This window comes from Lagopus muta, chromosome 4, assembly GCF_023343835.1.
Source record: "Lagopus muta isolate bLagMut1 chromosome 4, bLagMut1 primary, whole genome shotgun sequence".
In the NCBI taxonomy this organism is placed as follows: domain Eukaryota; kingdom Metazoa; phylum Chordata; class Aves; order Galliformes; family Phasianidae; genus Lagopus; species Lagopus muta.
In genome coordinates, this window is record NC_064436.1 from 68,487,059 (window position 1) to 68,504,822 (window position 17,764).

General features: G+C 49.0%; 1 protein-coding gene across 2 annotated transcripts in view; it reads left to right on the forward strand.

The window, feature by feature from the left end:
• Positions 1 to 1,268: 1,268 nt before the first annotated feature.
• Positions 1,269 to 17,764, forward strand: part of PTPRA (protein tyrosine phosphatase receptor type A) — a 553,533-nt gene continuing 537,037 nt past the window's right edge. For both annotated transcript variants that reach the window (XM_048943627.1, XM_048943626.1), the window contains exon 1: positions 1,269 to 1,499. The gene's annotated coding sequence lies outside the window, so the exon portion shown is untranslated. The remainder of the gene's footprint in view (positions 1,500 to 17,764) is intronic.

Below are 17,764 nucleotides of genomic sequence, written 5' to 3' on the forward strand. Positions count from 1 at the left end.
GCAGATGGCAGCAGTGTGATATGAATACGAACACGAAACGTGGATTCTCCTTCTCTGTGGATATTCCAAATCCATCTGGAAGCTTTCGTGTGTTACCTGATATAGGGAAGCTGCTTTAGCAAGAGGTTGGATATCCAGAGGTCCCTTCCAACTCCTGTGATTCTTTAATATCCCCTTGTCATGAGGACGGGGTCCTGGAGGGAGAACACTGAGCCCTCAAAGACCCAAGCTAAAACCCAGGTTTCAAACAGAGCGGGAGAATACTGATGGAATGAGCAGAGCACAGCACATCCTGGTTGGGTCAGGTTGATGTCATTTTGTGTTGAAATAAAGGTAAAAGCTCAGCAGAAAATATTTCTCTGCCCCTTAAGCAGTTTGTGAGATTGGCACCAAGCTCAGGTGGTGACTTCTGTTGCACCCACTCAGCAATCCCCATAGTGCTGCTGTATGCATCTTCATGAGCTTCCAGCTCATGATTGGGGATTTATGTGCTAAAATGGGTGGAACGTTCTATATTTAAAGGGGGCTATGAGAAGAAAGGTGGCAGAACTTCAGCAGGGTCTGTTGTGGTAGGACATGGGGAAATGGTTTCTATCTAAAAGAGGGGAGATTTAGATTGGACATAAGGAAAATGTTTTTTTATGGTAAGCATAGCAAAGCACTGGCAAAGGTTTCCCAGAAAGGTGGTGGGTGCCTCAGCCCTGCAGACACCCAAGGTAAGGCAGGATGGGGCTGTGAGCACTGATGGAGCTGTGGGTGTCCCTGTTCAGTGCAGGGAGTGGGACCAGATGGCCTGCAAGGGTCCCTTCCAACTCAAACCACTCCATGATTCTATCCTATTAATTACGCGTTCTCATCCCTTCTCCAGCTTTCGGTGTGAGCAGGAGCCCCATCCCCAGCTGAGCTCGCTGCAAGCCGTGCTTTCAGCACATGGAACCCGCCTGGAAAGGACCACAGCACTACGGGATCGCCTGCCAAACTCTCGCCCCGCCCACTACCGGCCGTAGCCCCGCCCATTAACCCATCCTATTGGCCTTGCCTGTTGGCCCCGCCTATTGATCCCTCCCATTGGTCCTGCCATTGGTCCCACCCATTGGTCCCGCCCATCTGTCCCGCCCATCGGTCCCGCCCATTGGCCCCGCCCATTAGCCCCGCCCATTACCCGTAGCCCCGCCCCCATTATCCCCGCCCCTCGTCCCGCCCCGCCCCTGTCAGCGGTGCGCGCCCTGCATGGAGCCGCACCATGGCGGCGGCGGCGGCGGCGGGAGCGGGAGCGGGCGGGCGGCAGCGGGGGCGCCGCTGATGGCCGGCAGCCCCGCGGCGGGGCGCTGAGAGGCGGCGTTGGACAGCGCCGGGCCCCGCACCAAACCCCCTGCGGCCGCGTCCCTTCCCTCCGTCCATGCTCCCGGCCGTCGCGGCCTCGCAGCGGAGCCGTTGGGCGGCGGCGAGAGAGGCGGGGAGAGAGGGAGAGAGCAGCGGGCCCGGCCCCGCGCCCGCAGGTGAGCAGCAGCGGCGGGGGGGGGGGTTCCACGAATGGATCCTTTTCCCTTCTTTCCGTGCGGTGGAGCTCGGCCTCATCGTTCCGGGCTCCTGGGTTCGCTTAAAGGAAGCCCCCAAACTTTTTTTTTTGGGGGGGGTCGGTAGCGATAAGTCGAGAGGCGACGGCCTTAAGTTGGGCATTTGGGGGTCGGTTGGGTTGCGGGGATCGTTTCTCCTCGTTTCTCCTCCAAAAGAGCTGTGATGCATTGGAGTGGATCGGGCAGGGAAATAGTGAGCGTCCCTGGAGGTGTTGGAGAAAAGGGGCAGACGTTGGTTGGGTCCGACGATGGCAAAGCTCCATCCCAACCTTCACGACCACGCTGTGCTGCTCTCCTCCCGGCCAACCTTTGCTCGTCTTTCCCCTCCCACGCCATCGAGAATGAAGAACACGACAAGAAGGAAGGCAGGCTTTTTAATTATTATCATTAATATCTTTTCCTCTTGCTAAACACCTCCTGTTAAGATCCGGAGGCATCCCAGCCCCGTGTCAGGGCTGTATGAGGAAAAATGAGAGCTGCGAGGTTCCAGCTGGGCCGTTTCGTAAGGAGGAGGGATGGGGTTCTGAGAGCCTCAGGAATTTACTCGGGGCGTTTGCAGAGCGTTTCTCTGTGCAGCTCAAATATTACTCATCCCCTCTGTGCCCGTGGTTGGTGGGAAGCTCGCTGTGTGCCTTGAAAAGGTTTGGAGGTTTGCTTTCTGGACTGGCTGGAAAAGAAACGGGCGTTGCTGTGCCCTGTCCTTTGGGGTGGGGATATCCTGGAGGGGCTTTGGAGGGGGTGTTCTAGAGTTTCTGCTCGGTGTTAGTTAGAGAAAAGAGATGTTTCCAGGGACACCGCTGTCCTGGCATTGATCTGGCTGTATTGTTTTCGAGCTAATAGGATACATGGCTCTGCTTTTCTGAAATGTCACCCTCACATAACTGATGCTTTGTGCAGCTCCGTGCCGTTGGGTCACGTCCAACGTTAACATCCTCATGGAAGAGCATTCTGAAATCCTTCTCTCCGTGTCTCCGCTGTCTGTTCCTCTCAGACCCTCATTGCTGGGGGATTTTGGAGGCTGAGCTCTTCAGCAGGAGGGGGATCCCAGGTCAGCAGGACGGTATGCATGGACTGAGCCATGTCAGCCACTTTGCTTTGCATGCAAAGTGCTGGGCGATGGCTGTGCAGCGAGCGTGGGAGCTGCAGGGTTTTGTATGCTGCTCGTCTCCCAGATAGGTTTGAAACCCCACGGAGTCACTATGGAATCGCTACAATTCAATGCAGTGCTGGGCAGAATACCTTTATTTTTCTATTTTTCTCCCCATGGTAACACTTTGTTCATGCTTTCTGGCCAAAACGTGGTGCCCGTATGCTTCGGCAGAGCCGCAGACAGTAGAGCAGATGCACCAGCTCCTGGCTGACACCTCCGTGTTGGTGCTGGATGGGAGGGAGGTTGGCCTTTATGGCCATTTTCTGGTCTCATTCACAAATTGGGTTTTCCTCTTAAAATAAACCAAATGCCTCTCTTTCCTGTTGCGGTGGAAATCATTTGAATGTGACCAGGTACACAGGCATCTCGGAAGCCTGCGGACAGGAAGAAGCACTAGAGCTAAGAGGTAGGAAATGTCTCTGTTTATGGCAGGGGGCTGATTCATCTCTCTGCTCTTAACTCCTTCCCTGCTGCTAGGCTGTTTTTGGGGCCATCCCATTTCGCTGTGAGGCTCAGGGAGTATCACCAGATACCAGCCTTGTTCTCTAATTGGGTCACAAAATATTTCTGCTGCCTTGCACTGGGGTTTGTGTGTTGGATTTATGTGGTTAGGGATGGAAAAGGGATTGCATGCTGTGAGCATTTCATACCTGAGCTGGATAACCAGAACATCGGCAGCCACATTAGGAAGGATTAATATTTAATATATGGGGTATGTGCCATTGTGTTTAATCACTTTATGCAGGGATTAGGAAGAGATTTCCTGATAAGTAAACGGTTCTCTGGCTGTCTGGAGTGATTTCTTGCATCTTCCTCAGGAACAGCTGCTCCCAGGTATTGCGAGCGCCTGGTCTGAACCAGCTGTGCTTTCTATTTCTCTGACAGAGAATGGCTTTCTTCCCAAGTCTTCCTTTCCGTAAACCCATAAAGCCACTGGAAGGCCTCTTCTCAGACACAGCATGTGCCACGTTACACATCTGCTCAGCTATCACTCTTGAGGTTGTACATCCTTACTGTTCCCTGGGCAGCTTCTTTCATAGAATCACAGAATGGCCTGAAAAGGACCACAATGATCATCCGGTTTCAACCCCCTGCTATGTGCAGGGTCACCAACCAGCAGACCTGGCTGCCCAGAGCCACATCCAGCCTGGCCTTGAATGCCTGCAGGGATGGGGCATCCACAGCCTCCTTGGGCAACCTGTTCCGGTGCCTCAGCACCCTCTGTGTGAAAAACTTCCTCCTCATATCCAACCTAAACCTCCCCTGTCTCAGGTTTGGTTTTTTACAAAGCACACATTTGTGTGCTTTGTAGCCCAGCTGCAGTAAGACTGCCTCTCTGGTTTGCTGCAGAAGCACAGAATCATTAAGGTCAGAAAAGACCTCTAAGATCATCAGCCCCAACCCATCCCCACCATGCCCACTATGTCACATCTCTGTGGTTCTTAAACGTGTCCAAGGATGGTGGCCCCACCACCTCCCTGGGCACCTGTGCCACTGCATCACCACTCTTTAGGAGCAGAAATCTTTCCTAATATCCAGTCTGCACCTCCCATCGTGCAACTTGAAGCTGTTACCTCTTGTTCAAGCCAGGATGCCATCGGCTTTCTTGGCCACCTGAGCACACTGCTGGCTCACCGTGCTCAGCATCAGCACCAACAGATCCTTTTCCTCCATACAGCTTCCCAGCTGCTCTGCCCCACTCCTGTCGCACCACGCGGGGTTGTTGTGACTGTGCAGCACGCTTGTGAATGTGGCCACGTGTCAGAGCAATCACAGTGGTGCTGATGGTGCTAAGCTCAGCGTGGGCAACTCCAGATCTGTGCCTGTTTCTGGATGCATGCCTGCTCGTTGGTGTGTGCTGAGCAGCGTGCTGGTTTCGCCGCAGCGCAGTCTGTGTTTATGTTGAGCAATGAGAGCTGGCTGTGAATGAATGAGCTGCATTTGTGGCCTTGGAGCTGTGGCAGCAACCAGAGTGTGATCACAGAAACCCACGTGGCGAGGATGGCCTGTGATCCCTGCGCTGACCCAAAGCTGTGATCAGTGGTCATCAGCTCTGCTTCTGCCCTGGTTACACACATAGGAGACCTCTGTGTTTACTGTGGCTGCAGTTTTGATAGCAATACTCGAGAAGGTTGTGTGTGGGTTGGGTTTCAGTGTAGGAAGCCCTGGTGGCTACTGTAACAAGCACTGAGGTTGGCCACTTGCTAAAAATGATAGTGGGGACAGTTTGTTTCCACCATGTATGGCTGGAATGCCCTTTTTATTCCGCGTACAGGCAGATTGCTTCCTTAAGCATCAAGTCCTCTCTATTCCAGGATAATTTGTTGTCCTAATTTCCTCCTGTTGAAGCAGCTCCATTTTGTGTGCAGTAATTAATGTTAATTTGGGCCCAAGATGGAACACAAGTGTTCTGCAGCTTCAGAAGCGTTGACAAGAATGTAACCTCTGCCTCCTGCATGAGTCAGGTTGTGCCACGCCATCTCCTGCAACTCTAAAGCTAAATTAGATCCTGTGTGCAAGACCAAAGGCAGACACTGCAGGTGGGAGGGAGCAGGGAGGTGGAGCTGAGGGCATATTTGGGAGGGAGAACCACGTTCCTGTGTCTTCTGGTTAGACAGCCCTGATCTCTTTTCATTTGCTTGCCAAATTCCTTCCCCTGAAATTCGCCTCTGTTTGACAAAGGCGAGGTGCAGGCATCCTTCCTGGCTTCCACTGCGATGACCCGTGAAGCACAAGATGAATAACACCACCCTGTGCTGGTAGGTTCATTGTTGCCACTGCAGGTAGTGAGAACAGAGCCTCATCCTGCATCCCTACTTGGAATGGGACATGCCTGAGAACCTCAGCAGCCATGGGATGTGCTACAACTGAGATCACAGTATAGTTGGGTTGGAAGGGACTTTAAAGCCCACCCAACCCCTGCAATGGGCTGGTTGCCCTCCATGAGATCCATAGCCTTGGGCATCTGCAGGGATGGGGCACCCACAGCTCTCTGGGCAGCAATACCAGGGCCTCACTGCACACTGAGTGAAATATTTCCCCCTAACATCTAATTTAAACCTCCCTCTTTCAGTTTGAATGGGTGCTGAGGGACGTTAAGGCCCATATCTGTAACTTGGGGGTCTGAAACATTTGCCACTCTTAACACCCTCTTACTGGTTTACCTCAGAGGCCAGATTGGAAAGGTGCTGAGGAGCCGTGGCAGCACACAGTGTGAAAAGGAGGAGTTTGACGTGTTCAAGCTTGTGGGCTCTGTGTATCCACATGAAGTAATAGGTGACAGGAAGCCTCGGCTCAGGTATGAGCAGTGAATCAATCAGCACTGGGTTGTCCTGCAGCTGAGAGTGCCTCCTCTTTTTGGTGGCTGCCTTCCCATATCACGCCTGCTGTTTCGAAACAACCTCTCAGAGTCAGGATCGTCGGGATGATCTCAAGCCCAAGGGTTTAGCTCAGTCTGGTCTCCACCCCACCAGCATTGACCTTGCCCTGGGGCCAGCTGAGGTTCCTGGGCCACGTGGCTCAGCTGCAAGAGGTCGGAGGTCTCTGGAGTTTGCCCATATGCTTGCCCTCATTGAGTGCTTATGCAAGAAATTGGGATCTCCTGACTACAGGTAATGTGGAGAGGGTTCCCAAGGCTTGTATCAAGCACCCCCAGCACCCAGTTTTTCCTCTTACTTTGCAGCATGCAGCTTGGTGTATGCACACATTCTTGCCTTTACCTTTGTGGGAAGATCAGCGATCAGTGGTGATGTGTATGGGATGGGCTGGAAGGAGAGTGGGTAGCTTTGGGGCTTTTTGGGATATTGCTGCCCTTGGGAACACTGATAACAGCTGCAGTTCTGTGATGGGGCTGTGTGATGAGCCTCAAAGTGCTTGCAAAGGGATCCTCCTTTCTCTCTGCGTTTGTGTGGGGTCCATCCCTCGCTCGAGATCCTGCTGTTCAGAGTCAGTGTCTTGATTTGTACTCTGGGAATTTCAAACACTTCATTCACAAATTGCAGCTGGCTGAGGGGTGCTATTACTAATTTGTGTTAGTAAATTACGTCATAGTTCATGTTAGAGAGCTTTCTGCAGCCAGGAAATCTGTTCCTGGCCTCGATGTGCATTACACCAGCCTGAAGTCCTGCTATTAATCACAGCAATGGCTTGCAGGCAGCCGGGCATCTCTTAGCTCACCCTGTGAAACAGCAATCTTGTCCTTATGGGCTTTCTGATAAGCAATATTGTGATAACTGATGATGTGACCCAAGGAGAGGTAGGGAAGGTTTTCAGTTTACTCAGCCCTATCCATGGAGAAGGTGGAGGAAGGAGTGATGTGGCCAAGTGATGTCCCTGCTGCAACTTCACACCCACCTCCTAGAAGGTGCTAACACGACAAACACCGAGCCTGAATGATGAGTGTGAGATGAATAGAAATGAATTGGGAATGAATAATAAATTGGAAAGCACGGATAATCCTCAAGATTTTCTCTTGAGGGGACTTTAAACCTATTTAGTTACAGACAGAGAGATGTTTTTAATCCCAGTCGCCGTGTAGAATTTGCATTTTCATTCTGATGGCAGGTTGGGAAGCCGTGGCTCAGTGGTGGGGGCTTGTTCTTAGGCACTGGTAGCTGGAAAACAGTTGGTGAGCTTTGGTTTCTGAGGTTAAATTATTTGCTAAGGTTATGTAGGGGAGAAATGGGAAGACTGTTTTCACAATCAGCATTGTTTTAGTTTGAGGTTTTGTGTATGGTTTTCCTACATTCTGATTTTGCTCCTCTCAGTCTCCCACTACAAGGCAGTGGATCTGTGTATTCCTGTTTGTTCTTCCATTAGTTTAACCTTTGGAGGCTCGTTGATTGGAACAGTTTGGTTCTCACCTTTTGATAATTTGATTCAGTTTGGGACAGAATGCTTAAAATCACTTCTTATAGCCTTTCAGGTTGCTTCGTTAACGTGCTTTGCAGTGCAGCTTTCCCAGCAATTGCTGACATGAGGACTCTGTGCTGTGTGTACTGGAAGCTTATTGCAGCCCAGCAGGTCAAGGAACACGATGTAGAGCAGGGATTTGATGGATCTGGTTGCTGAAATGTTGTCTGCCAAAATGCCATCCTCTTGCATTGGAGACGTATTGCTGGACCACTGAGACGGCCTCTTTATATTTTATATTGAATTTTTCTTGCTCTGCTGCTTCATTAAGGCAACGCAGCATCAGAACTGCAAGTAATTAATGACAAACGTGGACATCACCCAAGAACCAGCTTTAATTGATACATGGAGGTCTTTTCCCCATCTGCATCCAGCACAGAAAGATCTTCTCAGGGTAACTGTGCCATGCCAGTGGTGGCTGTGCCTGGTCCTATCCTACAGGTGACACTGCCCACGTCACTTCAGCCTCTATTGCCACTCTCACAAGCTGTCCCTGGAGACCCTGCACACAGCAGGGGGGTTGAAACTAGATGATCATTGTGGTCTTTTTCAACCCAGGCTATTCTATGATTCTACGAAAGGAAGGCTGAAGTAATGGGAACTGCTGAAATAACAGGACTGGAGCATTCTTGCCTCTTTATCTCCCCTTCTCCAGCATCTCCAATGGCACGAAGCCGCAGAATCACAAATCCTCCTTCCCAGGAAGATGCTTTTTGGCCGTGACAATGTTAAGAGGTTTTTCCCCTGTCCTTTGATCCTATGGACTGGCTGCCATCCTCGGGATGCGGGTAGTGCTGACAGCACGTGTGATTCCAGAGAAACAGGCTGGGCAATTGCTTTGTGCGAGATGGAGGATGGGGGCATGGTTTCAGACTAAAAGAGGGGAGATTTAGATTGAACACAAGAAAAAAGTTTTTTAGATAAGGGTGGTGAAGCACTGGAACAGGTTGCCTTCCTCAGACTGCGACACAAGCTCATCTCTTGAGCTTGGACTGCCAACTCGTGTCTCTGCATTCTGAGAGCTGTCCCATCAATTCCTTTTGTCCAAGGTAAGATGGTTTTTCAAGTACCCGTCAAATGAGTCTTTTGGGGACCTTTTGGAGCTCTTTTGGGGACCTTTTGGAGCTCTTCAGCCTGTTCTCATGCTTACCCTGCAGCCCCAGTTTATCTGTGGTCATTTTATGTGTGGTTACAAATGACCCCATCAGACTCTAGTGTTGGGTGTTACATTGGAATCAATTTTCTCATTGCTGATAGCTGGGACCTAGTATTGCTTTGAAGAAAGCACTACACTGGATTAAATGCTCCAAAGCCTATGAAGAATTTGAACTATCTGAAGTGCATTCTCCCTCTGGATGTTCTAAAAGTTGTTTCTGTGTTGGACATGACACCAAACTCCATCTCTGTGCTGATCCCAGCAGTAGAAGCATTTGGCAGAAGGGAGAGGCCTGGTGCATAGGAAAGTAGTGGTATGGGGGAAAAGAAAAGAGCCACTTGAATGCATTTCTGAGCACAGTTTTGGTCTATCCTAATTTGGACCTAGCTTAGAAGTTCCTGGTTCTCCTTCCGTCTTTGCTTCAGCTGCCAAACCCTTCCTCCTCACTCTGTCTTCAACTCCAGGTCTGCAAATGGGACCACAGAAGATGCTGTGGATCCGTTTTCATCCATTTTTACCTCCCTGCTCTGAGCTGTTCTTGGATCCTGCCTCTCCATTGAGTTCTTGAGCATGTGTCCATGGCCAAGAGCCAAAAGGAGGTCTTGTAATGAGGTATCTACAGGCAGAAAGTTTGGCAGTACCCATCTGGCCCTTTCTTCGCCCATTCTCCTTTCCTTTTAAGAATCTATTCCATAAATTGTGTTCACAAAAATCACACTTGTGTTGAGCACTTGCTCACTTCATTCTTCTACTTGTAGTTTTCCTCTGAGCAGCGCTGCTTTTTGGCACCTTCGAGTGCAAAGGTGCCTAGTTGTCAAGTCTTCCCTGGCTTCAAACAGAGGAGCTGACAATCCTTAATATTCCTTTCTTTGAGCTCTCTTCCATGAACTCTCCTGCCCTTCCAATTGTGCTTCCATTTATTGATGCCTGCCTTATTTGCAGGCTTTTGTGCTCGGGAAGGGGCTGGGGTGAGTATTCCTGTTGGATCAGACCAGCCTGCTTGCTGTCTGGGGAGGGAAGGATGCAAAATTAAATATGAATTTGTGCTTCTCTGGTTGCTGGAGTGCTGGCTTTTGAAATACACTAAGCCTCACATCTCTTCTCCAAGGAGAAGATGTCTAATGCCTAACGACGCCGCTGCTTCCCACTCGAGCCGCCTAATGCTTGATATGAAAGAGATTTACTTGTTCTGAAGTGGGGCTCATTCAGTTCCATTTATATAATGGGCAGCTGAAAAAGCAACACTTCTCCTTTTTTTTCCTAGCAGGCAACACACTGAGGAGGATTCATTATTAATAATTAGATGCCAAACCTTGACATCCTTGAAGGCCAGACGTGGCTGATTTCAGTGATTCACTCCTGTGCTGTGACCTCCTCTTGCCACCAGCTGAGCCTATTTCACCGTTGATATTTGTGCTTAATATCTGTACTTTCTGCTTAATAACTGGGGGTCAAGCCCTGTCTCATCATAGCCAGGTGTTTTCCTCTTTTAAAACGGAGCAGGGGCTTGGTGGAGTTCAGGCACACCATCACTGCTTCAGGAGTTAATTCTCAGTGGAGCAGGCAGTGCTATTTCCCCACTGTCAAGAGGAAATCAAGGTGTGCATAGAGCTGATAAGCTGTCACGTGGCAAAGGTGAGACGGAGTAATATTGAGGCATTCTTGGTTTGGAAAGGCTGCTTTGTTGTTCCATCCATCCTGTAGGTGTTGGACCACGTCTGGCACAGGGTGGGACAGCCTGGGCATGGGGAGCTGAGGAAGGGAGCACTCCTGCTGGTTGCATCCTTTGGTTTTTGGCTATCCAGTGTGAGGGGGCTCTGAGTGAGCTGCAGCCAAACGTGTGACCCTGATGGGTGCCCTTTCTGTCCTTTTGGTAGAAAATGTGGAAACCAGATGTGACCCAACAATGCTATCTTGTTTAACTATTTAGATCCAGATGTTTCCAGCTTGTAGTGGTAATTTGCACTTAGGGTTATACAAAAGCTACATCTTGCAAGATGCTTTGCAGCCTTTGTATCCAGGAAGAGGAGTTGAAGCTACTATAACTTTAGTCTCCTGCTCCATGACTTTCCTCAGCCAAACATCTCTTGCATCCAGAGGAGATGCGAGTCTAAAAACCTCCTTTATGTAGGTGAGATTTTACTTCACTAACTGGATGAGAAGATTGAAAAGCAAGAGGAAGAAGTCTGTTTTAAAAGTAGTGAGCATTTCAGGGTAAGTACTTCTCAAGGGCCTTGCATCATGTGCTTTTTAAGACCACATGGATGGCTTTCTGTAAGGGATGCTTTTCCCTAGAGGCTGCACATGCCTTTCCTGCATTTTATTGGCGTGTGAACACTGAGCTCTGAAAGACTTGTATTAATTTTTCTAACTCCATTTGAAAAGCAAGCTGTTCTTCCAGCCTCCTGCAGCAGAATCTGTGTGACAGGAGATGCTGCAGTCAGGCTGCCCTGATAATTGCATTTTTAATGTGAAAGACAGAGCAGAGCTTCAAATTCTCATCCTCGACAGGCTCTGCGGGGACGAAAGCTAAAAAGCAAAACCCCCCCAAAAAAAGCAAAAAAAAACCCCACATTACTTTTGACATTTGAAATTGGTCTGGGCAGAACATTAGGAAACAACGTACTCTAGGGGACAGGATGATCTAATAGATCTGTCTTTAAAGAAACAAGCTCCTGTGGAAACTCGTTGCTGTGCCTATTCCAAAGCACTGGCTGCTGCCCTGGTTTCCCCCTGTATCAGCTCAGAGTAGTCTCACAGTTCTGGTTAAACTTCTCTTGTACTGTGTGCACTGTCATACAGTAGAAGCTTATCTGGCATTGACTGTATCCTGCCTGCCTCTTGAGCCTTTAAGGTTGCTGAAAGATTTGCTTTTGTGAAATTCACCCATAGCAATGAAACCCTGCAGCTTCCTGACCTGAGAAAAACCAAAGAACTGCCCAGACTGAGTTGTATTGGTATTTGGGTTTTTGGTTGGGATAAATGACTCAGCCTGTCTGTAAGCACATCAGGACTATCAGCAACACTTGGTCAATGGTTTCCTCTTGTTCTGGAGGCCTGTGACTGACCATAGGAAGTATTACTTTTCAGAAAGGGTGGTCAGGCACTGGAATGGATGCCCGGGGAGGTGGTGGAGTCACCGACCCTGGGGGTGTTCAAGGAAGGGTTGGATGTTGTGTTGAGGGACATGGTTTAGTGGGAGCTATTGGGAATAGGTGAACGGTTGGACTGGATGATCTTGTAGGTCTTTTCCAACCTTGGTGATTCTATGATTCTATGATAGAAATTGCCCTTGCCTCTTTCCTAATGCTTGTTATAAAGTGGATGTTTCCAGCTTGCAAAACTATGGAGAAAGAAGGAAGAGTGCTCTGCTAGGCTGTACAGGTTTGAGGGGCAAGTTTTCTGTTCCCTATGCTCTTGACCCCAAGTGCTACGCTGGCGATTGGAGCTTGGTGATCCTTGAGGTCCCTTCCAACCCCAAGCCATTCTATGATTCTAAGTCTCAGAACTTATAGATGTAAAACCTCTCAGCCAGTAGTAATGGGACACAGGAATCTTTTTGCTCTTGCCATTTTTCAGGGGAGCATGGATCTTGCTTCGATACAGAACTTGCCATTTACTGAACTCACTTAGGTGTTTCTCATGGCACGCCTGGATCTCAGCACACCTGCTGTAATCGTGATGTTAAGCTGACTGCACCTCCTCCTGACCTCCTTTCCATTTCCTTTCAAGTTGCAGAGCAGCTTAATTGTGTTGCTGCTGATGCTTGGTGTTCTCCATCTCGCATCTTGTCTTGCCTCCTTCACTGACCTGTGCTTCAGTGGGGTTTCCTGCTTCCTCGGTTTTGTTACTCATTCGTTCCTTTTGGTTGAGACTTTTAGGGCACAGAATCATAAAATCATAGGGCATGTTTGTGGGAGTTTGTCTGGGTGCTTCGTGCTGGTGGGACTCTGTGCTTTGACTCTTCTCTGCCATTCATTTCCAGGAGGAGCACCAGGAAGACACAAGGATGAAGCCCTTGTCTAAAGCTGATCTTTGGGAGTTGTAACGCTAAGTGCTGACCATAGGGAAGTACAGCTACTCCACAAATAAATCATTATAAATCATCCTTTACTCCAGCACTTCATTTGAGTTGATTGCAAAGTCACTTAAAGCGTGACAGAGTAAATAATGTCAGCATTTATGAGGTTATGGCCCTGCAGGAAGATAAGCACTTATCTAGGGCCGTGGAGAGCAGCTGGCTGTGAAGAGTTATGGCAAACTCAGATAGAAATATTGTGTTTCTAGGCTTTGGGGGACCATCCTTTGCACACAGGACAGTGGTATCTTCAGTTGTTCATCCCTTCTTCCTATAAGAACATAAGGGTTTGTGGTGATGCCATAGGGGAACATATGTGCCCGGGTGCTGAAGGCACGCCGTCAGCTTGTCAGCACGCGAGAATATCCGTATGGAAAAGGGTGCTTGTGGATATGGGAAACATCGTGACTGAAGTCAAAGCAGATGGGATGCACAGACTAAACCAGCCTGTCGAGTTTGTGCTTTATTAATTAGACGTGTTATCGAGAGTCATCTGTATTTTCTTTCCTCTTCTCTTTTCAAACCAGTTCTTCTGCTTCTTTGCCCGCCGAGTACTAATGAGGAGCAGAGTTTGAGTCTGGAAGGTTTGTATGGCAGTGCTTGTTTGTATCAGTGTGTATGAACACGGGAAGCCAGGGTGAGAGCTCAGGGGAGCACTGAGTTGCAGGCATCGTCAGACTTGAGCTGCTGGTGCTGCCTCTGTAGCATCTTCCCCTACGTGCCATCACCTGAGTGATGGCCCCACATCAGTGGGGCTGAGCTGTGCAAGTTGCTGTAGGATATTTTGCATGTTAGAATCTTATTTGGATGGCTCCAGGTTGTGCCCAGTACCTCAAAGCATGGGCTTGGGCAGCACTGAGCAGAGCCCAACTCCATGCCAGGATTTGTGGCCATGAGTAAGATCCCCCTGAGCCTCCCCTGCAGCAGAGCTGCTCCAGACCCTGCAGCACCTCGGTGGCCCTAGACTGGGCTCTCTCCAATATGTTTAGCCCTCCTGTACTGAAAGTGAATTGATGGGTCTTAGATCTGGTCTGTCATGAGCATTCTGACAGCATCAGGTACATACTAGTTTTTAGGAGCTGAATATGGAGCAGCTGGGAGCCGGGGATCGATGCTGCCTTTCGAATTTCCATCACCCAGAGGTGTTCCCAGGTTGGTATCCTAAATGGCAGTGCCACTTATCTGCCTGCAGAAGGTGACATGGATCATAAAACCCTTTGAGCGTGACGTGAGCTGCTGCAACCTCACAAAGCCAACGCTGGCTGAGGGAAGCACATTTCAGACCCACGCTTTGGGGACGTGGTTTAGTGGGCACGGTGGTGATGGGTTGATGATTGCACTTGATGATCTTAGAGATCTTTCCCAACCTTAATGAATCTATGATTTGTTTCCCAGCCTGCTGGTTAGAGGGGATTCTGCTCATTAGCCCTTGACAGATGGGTGGGAAGTGGCTGTCCGTGGTTGGTGTGGCAGCTGGCTGTGATGCTGCACAGATCCCTTCCAGCAGGACGAGGGATGGCTGTGTCCAGACTCTTCCCTTGCACATACCTCTAATGTATGTTCCCCTTGAAGTCCTTTCCCCAGGTGTGCATGCCTTTATGCCTGCACAGCGTCTCCCTTGTTAATAGGATACAAGTTGGCTTCCATCGGTGAGTTAATTGGGTCCCTGGGTGTGGGGATATTTCCTGCTGCTGTGTCTTTTTTTTTTCTCTAGAGCTCTGCATCCACCTCAGGTGCTTTGCTGCTGGTGGAGATGCGTGGTGCTTCATTATCTGCTGAGCCTGAAGGCAGCAAAGGTTAAGTCACAGCTAACCCTCCGGGACTGCCTGCAGGCTGGGGGGCTCATGCTCAGAGTCACTTTAATTGCAGCACATTTATTGTGATTACTGTAAACAGAGCAGGAGCTCTGTAAGCCCCTTTATGAGCTTCATCCTCAGCTGAAAAAAAACCTGAGTCGGATGCTTCCTCTTCAGCTTGTTTCAGACTTGAGTAACTTTGCCTCTAACATGTGTTTGAGGTTGATTCTTGCATCTGAAAGCAAGCAGCCCTGTTGCTAGGGGGAGGGAAAAGCCTCTGGAACGCTTATCTTCAGCAGTCCAAAACTGTAGATAACATTGAGTCACTGTTGAAAGCCTCAAAGCAAAACAGATGTTGGGTTTCTAGTGACTAAGTATTAAAGGTGCAAGATGAGCATCGTGTGTCTAGTTTTAACTGAAGTGTTTAATTTGTGGTTGGCAGCTTAGGCAGAGCATGAGCAAACAAGGTGCCAGGCAATAACAAGAGCCGGGGAATATCCTAAAATGAAACCTGTGAGGAGTCCTGAGAAAGAGGAGCATCCCCAGAATTCCTTCCTGGATGGGTGCATTAACCCTGTGTATTTTGTGATGTGGAAACTTGCATGGTTGGCTGCTTAGCATCGTGGCATTGGGAAGGATGGCTGAGCCATCGCTTCTCCCAGCTCATGGGGACAGCAGGGCTGCATCCTGGGGCTTTAGCAGAGCTTAGCTGCACGTATAGTTGGCTTTTGAGATCTCTCTTCTGATGGTGCCCTCCTCTATAGGTTTGCTTGGGAGCTTGTAAGCTGAGCTTTTAATCTTTCATTCAACTTAAAGGGTAGAGGAGCAGACATCAGCCCTTTTTGGCGCCTTATTTCGTTTCATTCTTGCATTTAATTGTTCTTGATTGGGCTCTTAAGACTTTCTCTGCCAAGATCAGGAAGCTGCAAATTAAAATAATTACCAGGGTGATGGAAGTAGAGAGGCCAGCAGATTCCAAGCCACTGTGCAGAGGAGTGAGTTGGGTCTGACCTGCTCTCCTGGGACATGCTGGCCTTCAAAGGTTAATTTTACTTCCAACTTGTGACCACGAGTAATCCATTCCTGCTGGTGGGGTCGGTCTCTTCTTCCAGTTAACTGTGATGACAGGGGATGGTCTCAAGTTGTCCCATGGGAGAGTCAGGTTGTATATGAGGAAAAATGTCTTTTCCACAAGATGTGCACTGACACAGCTCTCCGAAGAGTGATGGAGCCACCATCCCTGGAGGTGTTCCAGATCCATATGGCACTGAGGGATGTGGTCAGTGAGCATGGTGGGGTGGGTTGGGGTTGGACTGGGTGATTTCAGAGGCCTTCTCCAACCTCAGTGACTCTGTGACACAGGGAGATTCAGGTTTCCCTGTAGTATTCAGCGATGGGTTGAACCTTCTGTAGGGAGATGAGTAGCTGCAGAAATCCAGCTAAATTTGAATCACAGAGCACTTCATGATCACAGCTTGCTGGTGGATACAGTGGCGTCCAAACAAGAAATGGCCAGATAATTGCTCTCTTGCTGCTTTGAATTAACTTTTTTTTGAAATTTCTACCTGCCACTGTGAATGCTGGGATGGTTTTTAAGCAAAGCTCTTTCAGAATGGCATTTTTAGTGCTTTTTGTAAGGGTGGAAGGAAAGGTGTAAAGGTGCTCCACTTTAGCAGCAGTAATCTATCTCTCACAAGTTGTGATCTGTGTGCCCACCTACCACTGAAACCCAAATGAAATAGAGATTCGTGCAAGGGCAAGAAGCATTTTGGGTGTAATTGTTGGTAGACCTTTACTTTCATCATTTTGGTTTCACCCAAGAAAGTAACTAAACAATAGTGTGGTTCACTTGGGTGAATTTATTATGAGCTCTGACTGTGCTCTAATTTGATGTTTTTGGCAGCTCCGTGGGGGTTTTTAAAGCCTCCTCTGTAACATGTTCCTGGCTTTGTTAATACAGATGGAAGGGAGAGGAGCACGGTGCCCCAGTGCTGGACCTTCCAATGGGTTCCTTTCCATTGGCCTTGAGCATCTGCTTTCATAACCCTTCCCTTGTGCATGGGTTGGGGTTATCCCAAGCCCACATTGACTGGGCTGAGCTGGGAAACTGATCGCATCCATCATCTGAGCAAGGTGACGTTGGTGGAAAGCATTCAACCAACTATAATCAGATGTCCTCAGTTGTATCAGAGGATGGGTTTGGGGCAACTTTCTGGAGGCTGAAAAACCAAACCTTGTCCAGAAGCATAGTGAAAACTCATGGCTCATTGAACGCTGCATGCTGCCCCACAAAGCCCTGTGTCATGGGTGAGGTCTCGCCGTGAAGTCATCGTGGCTTTTCCCCATGTATTTCTCTCTTGTTCTCATTAGTTTACCCACCCGTAATTGGGCTGTGATTTACCATCAGCTCTTTAGGGAAATCTGTCACAGTGCTGTATAATAGGGTAATAAAAGTGTAACTGCTTAGCTTTAATGTGTCAAAATTGCCCATTTAAAATAGAACATTGGAGCCGTGAGAGTCTGTGAAACAGCTAAGGCTTGAGTGGGGAGGGAATATGGGTTAATGGACCACAGCTAGAACTGGGGGAAAACCCTTCCAGTTTGGGTCTGAGGGAACAGTTTATCTGCTATGGTTAAATTGCTCAAGCATCGATCCTTTTTCCATAGCTGTTTCAAATAAGCCACTCTAAAAAGCTTCAGTGTTTCTGGCCTCAGGAAGGGTGTGGGTATTTTTCCCCCATACTCAAATCAATGGTAACTTTTCTCACCTTCTTCCCTCTGTTCTCTATTTGTAATATTTGCCCTATTGTTGTAAACGACTGCTTGGCCCCATCCCAGAGCAAATGCCAACTGCAATTCTGTGTTATAGGGGAGCTGAGGTCTGGTAAGTTGCCTGTATGCTGCATGTCTGTGGCTGGGGACACGGGGTCTTAGTGATAGAACCTGTTTGGAGATAGGATTTGTGGAAGGTGAAATACGAGGGGATTACTCCACGTTGCTGGGAGGCTGCAGTCCAGTGATTTATACTGCAGGCTCTCCCTGTGAAGTCAATGAGATTTGCAAAGCGTGTAAATCACTATGGAATCTGGCATTTTC